Raw genomic sequence first — 8711 nt, forward strand, 5'->3', positions numbered from 1 at the left:
TGAGATCCATTAAAAACAAAGATGAGTCAAGCTCTCCTCTTTCTTTCTGCTGGTTCTCTGTTTCTCTTCTCTCTCTTTCTGACTGTCCACCTCTTTTATACTTCTCCAACGTCATCCCCTCTTTCTTCTTGGTTGTCCATCTCAGTAATAATGTGTCTGTTGTTTAGGACTTTTGAGGATTCACCTTGAATGAAGTGTAATCAAAAAACATAATGTCAATGTGTATGTTATTTTATATATCCACTCGTAATATATTAGGGGTCCAAGCCCCTTATTATTGTGAGGCTTATTGTTATTTTCCAAATGTTTGGAGAACTATAGTTCTTAAATGGTTAGACCTACAGAGATCAAACTGGGTCGGATGGTGTAAGTTGGTGGCTGAATACATCTGGTAGAACGTGGCGCAACTTAACCAAATGGTGGCGCTATACACAACATTTGACAAAGTTTATATCGCTTATTCAACTAAATGTTTTGATAACGTCAGTGGGAGCTGACTTACTGGTGTATTTGAGACATAGCCAGCTAGCTAGCTCTATTCTATGACTCCACATTTGGAAGAGATGGCTATCTGCTATCCAGCTAGCTATGTTTAGCTTAGCATTTGCCCCAGGGTAGCATAACCGTCCATACACGTTGTTTGAGTTCATAGAGCTTATTCAACCTAGCATTTCAATAAAGTAAATGTTAGCTAACTTACTTGTATATTTCACACTTAGCTAGCTAGCTAATTCTATTTCTTAATTCAACATGAGTAGCTAAGAGGTTGCTACTCATTCTGTCATTTCCTGGTCCAAGTTGTTCTTTTTTTTTTTACTGTTAGCTTGACTCCCAAGTGTGGCATGATGTTTTCCTCTGATTCTATAAGCATTGTACCAGTGGATGGAAGGAGTCTTATATTTCAGTTTAGGTCTGAATATCATTTAAAGTTGCATCCCCAAACTCGTATCACATCAATAGAAGTTGGTTTCATGTGACTGTATGACAAAGAAAGGCTTCAGTAGATTATTTTTTTGTGTGAAAATATGACATTTATTGAGTTCTACTGTCAAATAACTTGCATTCAATTGAGTGCACAAGAGTGATCCTCTTGAGTGAACAGTAATGGACATAATAGACATTGGCATTTACATTGTTCATAAAAATAGATTTGATTTACTTTTCCGTAAATGAATATAACTCTGCATATAGAAGGAGTGCCTTCAAGGAGAGAGGGTGAGGACAAGGAAAAAGGCAGGTGAGAGGAGAGAAACTATTGTTGAAATAATACGACAATGTCAATCAAACCCTCTTTTTGTATAAAAGATCTAGTCCAGCTTTCTCTTTCAGGATTGCACAAGTGAAAACGATATGTGTTGGTGTAAAATAAGAATCACTGCCAGAGTGCTTGTGGGGAAATTATTTATTAATTCTGATTAGACCTTTTACAGCAAATGCACTTCACTACACACACATATCATATCTTATCCATAGAGGCCTACAGGGAAGATAACGGGGAGGTGGGTTATGATGTTGTGTGCATTTTTTCTCAATCAATGTGTGTGTGTGTGTGTGTGTGTGTGTGTGTGTGTGTGTGTGTTTGTGTGTGTGCAACTGCACCGAATAATTCTGGATGTGTATTTACTGCAAAACCCGTCCGAAACAGTGTCCCGTGCAAGATGGCGTTACATATCAACGACAGTCTGTTCGGAGGTGCTGGAGTCCCTTAACAATCGGGTCCAGGGAGGTAGAGTAGAGGGAGAGGGGGAGTAAAGGAAAGAGGGGGGAGGGGGGAGGGGGGTCTAGACAATTCCATATTTCGCCAGGTCGCTGAGCTCCATGTCACCGAAGGCTTCCCATGGGCACACCACTGTGATGTCTGTGCCAAGACCCTCCATGCCGGGAATGTCGTCCCCGAATCTGATTGGAGGAGAGAAGAGAAGAGGAAAATGTCCATGAGTACAAGAGGGAGTGAGACAAGAAACAGCTGGAACCAAGTAGTTTTACATTGATGTGTTCATGTTTAGAAGTGTTTTGGCGTAGTATTACAGCATACTGAAATAGTTTGATAGTTGTAGTAGTAGTAGTAGTGTAGAAGAGTTTCTCAGTGTGTGCAAAGTCATATTCCAGCTGCTTGCTTACCCCTTCTGGCCAGGCTTGGGGGCCCTGCTCTTGAAGGTGCGGGTAGTCCTCTGCTTGAACCTGGGGGGTGCCCTCTTGTCAGCGGGAGATGCGACGTCTGCCATTTCGTTTGGTTACTGAAAGAAGAGAGAGAGAGAAGGAGGAGAGGAGAGAGGGTTAGTGGGGAAGCCATGATATGCTCTCACACAGATGAATGAGCAGCAGGTGAGTCAGACATGAAGTTGTTGCAAACAGCAGCCCCGCAATTCAAGTTGCTCAAAAGAGAAAAGCTTTCCAAATGATTGAACAATAAGTCATGCATGAGTGTTGTTTCTCAGTCTTCCCTCTGCACTTGCCTTGTTATTCTGCTCCTCCTCTCCTCTCCTCTCCTCTCCTCTCCTCTCCTCTCCCTTGCCGCCTCCTTATCTTCCCTCTCCATTAGCCCTTCCACCTCACATCTCTTTTTTTTTCCTAATCCCCCCCTCACCCCTCGGAGTGATAATCTGCCCAGAGTATGTCAAATAAAACCAAATCCCTGATCTCAATCAGACCCCATTTGACACCCTCTGGTCTGAAATAGCCTGATCTTTGTCTGTATTTAAACTCTCTACAGGATTAGACTTGGCCACAACATGAAGACCAAAATACAAACAAAGATACCTGTTACCCTATCCCTAGCCCAGTTCAGCCAGTTCACAAGCCCAGTTCAGTTCACAAGCCAAGAAGTACATTGCCTCTTATCCTACTCTGCCAGTACAGTATCTTAAAGCTGTCACCTCTAACAGTGCAATCTTTCTCAAGTCTACATTCGAATCAGGGAAGGCCATTGCCCAGGCTGCAGTGCCTCTAGCAAGTCCATTGATTGCTGTTCAGTAAGAGACCAGCAATACAATTCCATCTCCACAAGTGTACCCATTAAGCATCGCAGTCTCCCTTTCTTCAAGCACCCTAGCATCCAAATGGTTTCTGTGTGCCCATGGTAATGAAGGCCAACGGTAGAAGTGGAAGGCAATTCTCAAAGCTCAAAATGTCGTTGATTAGTCTTACCTGTCTTTCGATCGGAGATCAAAGATGCAAAACAAAGAGGAGTCAAGCTCTTCTCTTTCTTTCTGCTGGTTCTCTGCTTCTCTTCTTTCTCTCTGACTGTCCTCCTCTTTTATACCCCTCCAGCCTAATCCCCTCTAACTCCATGTTGCTCTTCTCTGTTTTTTACAACCCCCCCCCCCCCCCCCATCTTGTTATTGCCGTGCTCCCCCAAGCCTCTTCACATTGGGATCAAAAGATTGAAGAGAGAGAGAGAGGTGTATTTTAAGATGGACTTATGGAGGAGTTAGTTTGCATGTGCTTTTGTGGGTATACTGTAGGCGCAAAGCATGTGCTGTTTAAGTTGTTGACAGTGTGTCAGCATTTGGTTTGTTGTCACACGGAGTATTGATGTTCAGGCCCAATTAGGAGCAACGTCTGTGAACTTTGCTGTGTTGCAATGTAAATCTTCCCAAGATATACAGCATACCACCTCATCTGTGAAATATGGTGGAGGGGGGTGTGAGGTTTGGGCATGTATAGCTGCCAGAACGGGCTCACTTGTCTTTATTGATGATTGTAATTGCTGACAGCAGGCAGCAGCAGAATTAATTCTTCTAGTGTATAGAAACATCTTGTCTGCTCAAGTGCAAGCAAATACCTCCAAATTCATTGGATGGCACTTCACCATCAAACAAAACATACTGCCATCGCAACGAGGGAGTTTTTCAGGGCGAAATGGAAATGTCTTGACTGGCTAAGTCAATCTTCAGATGTAAATCCAGTTAAACATGCATTTAATTTCCTGATGATATGATTTTCGGCAAAAAGACCTAAAAACAAACAACTGAAGATGGCTGCAGTACAGGCCTGCATCATGGGATGTGATGCAGCAGTATTAGCAAACAATGATACATGCTTTAGAATGTATGTAACTGCCGGATATATGATTCACCTACTTAAACAAATGTATTGTTGTACGTCGCTTTGGATAAAGGCGTCTGCTAAATGCCATAAATGTAAAATGTAATTTCTCATCTTATCTCTCGAGTTTGAGTTGTTCAGTTTAGTGGGGGAGGGAGGAAGGGAGGGTGGCTTGGACCATGACTGTGTACAGGTTGGTGATCAACCCTTGTTGCTCTTTTCTCTGACATAACTGAGGCAGCATATGTCTGCACAGTACAGCACTGGCAGTGCCCCCAGCCTAGGAGCCTTGTAAGAGGATTGGGTCTGAGACATAGAGCCAACCACTGTGTGTGTCCACTATGTGTGTGTGTGTGTGTGTGTGTGTGTGTGTGTGTGTTGGGGTCATGTGTGTGGTTTATTTTGCCTGACTGGGAGCGCTCCTTGGTAACCCTGTTATAAAGTTAGCACCACTTGGCAAGCCTATTTATAGAGGGAGAGACTATCAGTGTATTTTGGGATGTGTGTGTTTATTTCTTGCCATGTAGCTATCAGGTTGATTTTCAAGGGCTAGAAGGGCTCTGCATTTAATACAGATTATTCATTTTATTTATCCTTTATTTTACCAGGTAAGCTGACTGAGAACATGTTCTCTTTTGCAACAATGACCTGGGCGAAGAGTTTCAGGGGAGAGGAGAGGGGATGAATGAGCCAATTGAAAGCAGGAGATGATTAGATGACCGTATGACAGTATGAGGGCCAGGATGGGAATTTATCCAGGACACCAGCGTTAACACGGCAACTCTTGTGACCCATGGCAACGCCTCGCAGGGAACTGTATACTAGATGATTAGGGAGATGTTCCTACTTCTCAAGTCCAGGGCCCTCGACCTCAAAGCCAATTTGTGATTATGCAAACGTGATACCAAATGATATATTTTCATAGAAATTGAGTGCACCACCGTGCCTGTTACTGTAATTTGAGTAGGTTGTGATTTAGTTGGGCTCTAATCTGTATCCTACATTCTTTATTTGTTAAAACAGTGCCTCCATAGCAGAGTTGGGGTCAATTTGGTTTAAATTCAATCAGTTCAGGAAGTAAAGCGAAGAACTAATTCAAGGATGGAAGAATATTAATTGGAAATGAATGGCAATTACAGTTCTTGAATTTAAATGTTTTGAATTGATTGAATCTAAATGGATTTTTGCCTAACCCAGATACAAATCTATCACGTGTGTAGTAAACAAATAGTCTTCTGCGTTCTGTATTCCAAGAATGTTTTTGCCTTGTATAAAGCATTCGGTTGAGCAACATTCTGTTGCTGTCATACGTAACAAACTTCTAGGAACGGATAAGAGGCCTCTCCCACCTAGGCCCGCCTGGCCGCTCCCTTATAGGTCAATCCTCTATATTCTATTGGACCAGACAACCCGCAAGGGGAAATCCATTGAATATTCCACACACTCCCACACACCTGACATCAGCGTCTTAAAGCATTAGCAAATGACTAAGGTGGATGAAGGCCAGGGTCTGGAGACACTGTTTGTGTCTATTTTTGTGATACAGTATCATTAAGCTTTGGTTGAACCCCTTCCACCCTAGAGTGATGTAAACCCTGGCCATTTATATACGTTGGTGTCTGTTTAACTGTCTCCTTCGGATTTTTTAAATATTACTCACCTAAGGTCATAATCAGAGTCTTTTAATGTAATTGATATTTGATCAACAAATAAAGAACATCAATTCTAATTTCTAAACATTGCATGGCTTTTGGTCTCTACGTTACGTAATCTACATATTGACATCTCTGTGAAGATTGATGACTGATTCTCAGAATTGTACAACATGGGTGAGGAACTAGCCTGCCAACACCAATTGTGTGCAGAGCAGAGGTCCTTCACTAAGTGGGTTACATGTTGTATAACATGCATCTATCATGAAAACTGTGACCAATTTAACTCTTGCCTTAACCTGGCGGCAATCCCTAATCCTGAGCGAAGATTTGCTTAATTTTAAATCCCAACCATTCGTCATGTCTCTCTGTTAATAACTCCAAACGGAGTACTCTGTGTGTCTAATCTATAGATCAGCAATTACCCCGGGTGAACTCCAAACGCTGGCAAGTCCAGGGCCTGGGAACTGAATTGTTGTGGGACACTTAGTTTGACTGACAGGCCACAATGTAATCTACAATAAAGCCAGAACAGTCTACTGTAAGATAAATAATGAATAAGTAATTGACGTATCAGTTAAATAAAGTTAATTCAAATCAGAAAATAGGAGTTCATTCATTACTTAACCAGTTACAATATTGAGTTTGTTGAATGTGTTAGCTGCCATACAGCAAATCATCATGCTATGCTTTATGCAATATATACTTTTTATCCCATGTAAACAAACACTTTGCCTTCAAATTATGTAATTACTGTTGGGGTCAGTTCAACCTAAATAGTCGTCAATTTGGGAATTTTAAATAAGTAGAATTGAAACGTCAGTGACCCCGGCCATGCTGTCTGTGCTTGTTTACGTCCTATCTTCCCCCGTCAGGTGGCTGGCTTTAAAACCATGTCATGGTCTCGCTTTAACACCTGCCACCTATCTCTATGGAGATACTTATCAACACCTGCCACCTATCTCTATGGAGATACTTATCTCAAGACAGAACATTGAGCCTAGGGGGATTAGATAGCCACAGTCAAGATAGTCTAACATGTCTCCCTCTTTCGTCATCCATCCATCCTGTCATCCATCCATCCATCCATCCATCCACCTTCTGGTTGTCTCACTCAGATCAGGGATGCTTCAAGCTTAGTCAGCACGAATCATCTGTTCATCTTCTCTCACTTTCTGTTCATCTTCTCTCACTCTCACACTTTCCTTTTCACCTTCACCTTCCTTCCATCCCGTATGTGTCTCCGACACGTTAGTCTACAAGGAGCTAGAAGATTCCAGAATGTAACATCTCCCTTTTCCTTTGGTGATGATTTGTTTTGGGTGATTTGGTCCTTTTTATGTGAACCGACTGTAAACATCTTCTGTGTTGTCTATCTCTCTCTCTCTCCCTCATTTCATTAATTTTATTTATTTAACCAATATAGTTCACTAATTCACAAGTGTCACTAATTTTCAGGGATTCCTGGGGCTCATTCTAGTCTCTGGTTTCTGGCATGTTTGCCATGTGAAGATTTTACGGCGTGTCTTAAAACACCCCAGAGCTTTTACAGCAGAGGTCTACATGCAATTAGTGCCTTTAAGCATTCCAGTGATTTAAAGACTCCAAGAGAGACTTAGTCCACCATGAGACTGTGGTTGAGGGGAAACTCTAAATGCACCAGACTGTGAAGTTTTGTTGGACGATGAAAAGACATGGGGCGGTGAGTCAAGTGGACTTGTCCATGTGGAACATTTCCGAAAGGCTAGACTTCGAATAGGACAGGACAGGACAGGACGTACCAGGACAGAACTGAATAGAGCAAGAGAAGAGATGAAAACATTGAGGCAGAGGAAGCATAATCGTTTGGGAGAAAGAGCTTGAGTTGAAGCTTGGGCCATCGCAGTTAGGGTTAGTTGTGTTGTTGTACTGTTTTTGAGAATGATGTTAACTCTGAGAGAAACTTTGATGGTTTGAGGTGAGGGCCAATCAAGGCTAAGGCATGGAGATCATACAGGAGGAAATGTCGGTTGAAACAACATCAGTTTGGGGGCTCTTTTAGCTCTTAAGGAGCCTTGCGAGCTTAATATGGCAGAGTGGCTGAGACTCTAACCATATCCACCAATCATATTAAGAGCTTAGACAACACCACTTTGGAGTTCCTTGGAAGAGAGGTTTAAAACAAAGAATGAAAGATGTAATCCATTTAGAAGTCCCAGCAGGTCTAGACTCGGTCCCCACGTCAAAGTAAAATAACTGGTTGTCATTTCAAACCCTTAAATAAACCTTGATGTAACATTACCATGCAATGTAATTTTAACACAACATTTTGTGATTGCGTAACTGCAGCGAAATTCATGGGGTCAGAGTCAGGTTGAGATTTAAGTCAATACAGTTTTTAAGACTTTGTTAAACTTGTTTTCCTGTGTGTAAGGAGCCACATGTTAGTCAACCTTAAAACAGACACAAACAGACACAAATCAGAGCCGTCACTCACAACATTCACGCCCCATCTCTATAATCTCTTACATGAGAATGACTTATCTCTTGTAATTTTGCGGAGAATTCTCCATAGAGAGATCTTCCTGTGAAGTGCATGGTATTGCATTTGAGTGTGAAATGTGCTATGAATAAAGTCGGATTGATTGGTTGTTGGGCTGAGGACACTGGAGCACGGGCAACCATAGGGGGATGGATTTTAATCTGCTGATGCTGTTGTTTATGTCTACCTGTTTCTCTCTCTGTCTCGAGCTGCCGTGACGCAGATGACCCTGTCCTGGTCTTAGAGAGCAATCTTTTCAAACATAGGAACGACTGTTTGACCTCATAAGCTGCTCATAAGTTCATGTCAAGTCAACGACACCCGTGGCCTACTGTCACTGAGTTGATGGCGTTCTCTGAATCTTAAGCAGATGCTCCCTTTTTCAGTTCACAATTCATTTTTAGGATCCTCATTTGAGCTTGCATTAAAGCACTATGAATAGAATAAGTCATGCTATGCAGTATTCTTCTATTTAAGGATATAAATTGATT

Source organism: Argentina silus, assembly GCF_951799395.1.
Source record: "Argentina silus genome assembly, chromosome: 22".
In the NCBI taxonomy this organism is placed as follows: domain Eukaryota; kingdom Metazoa; phylum Chordata; class Actinopteri; order Argentiniformes; family Argentinidae; genus Argentina; species Argentina silus.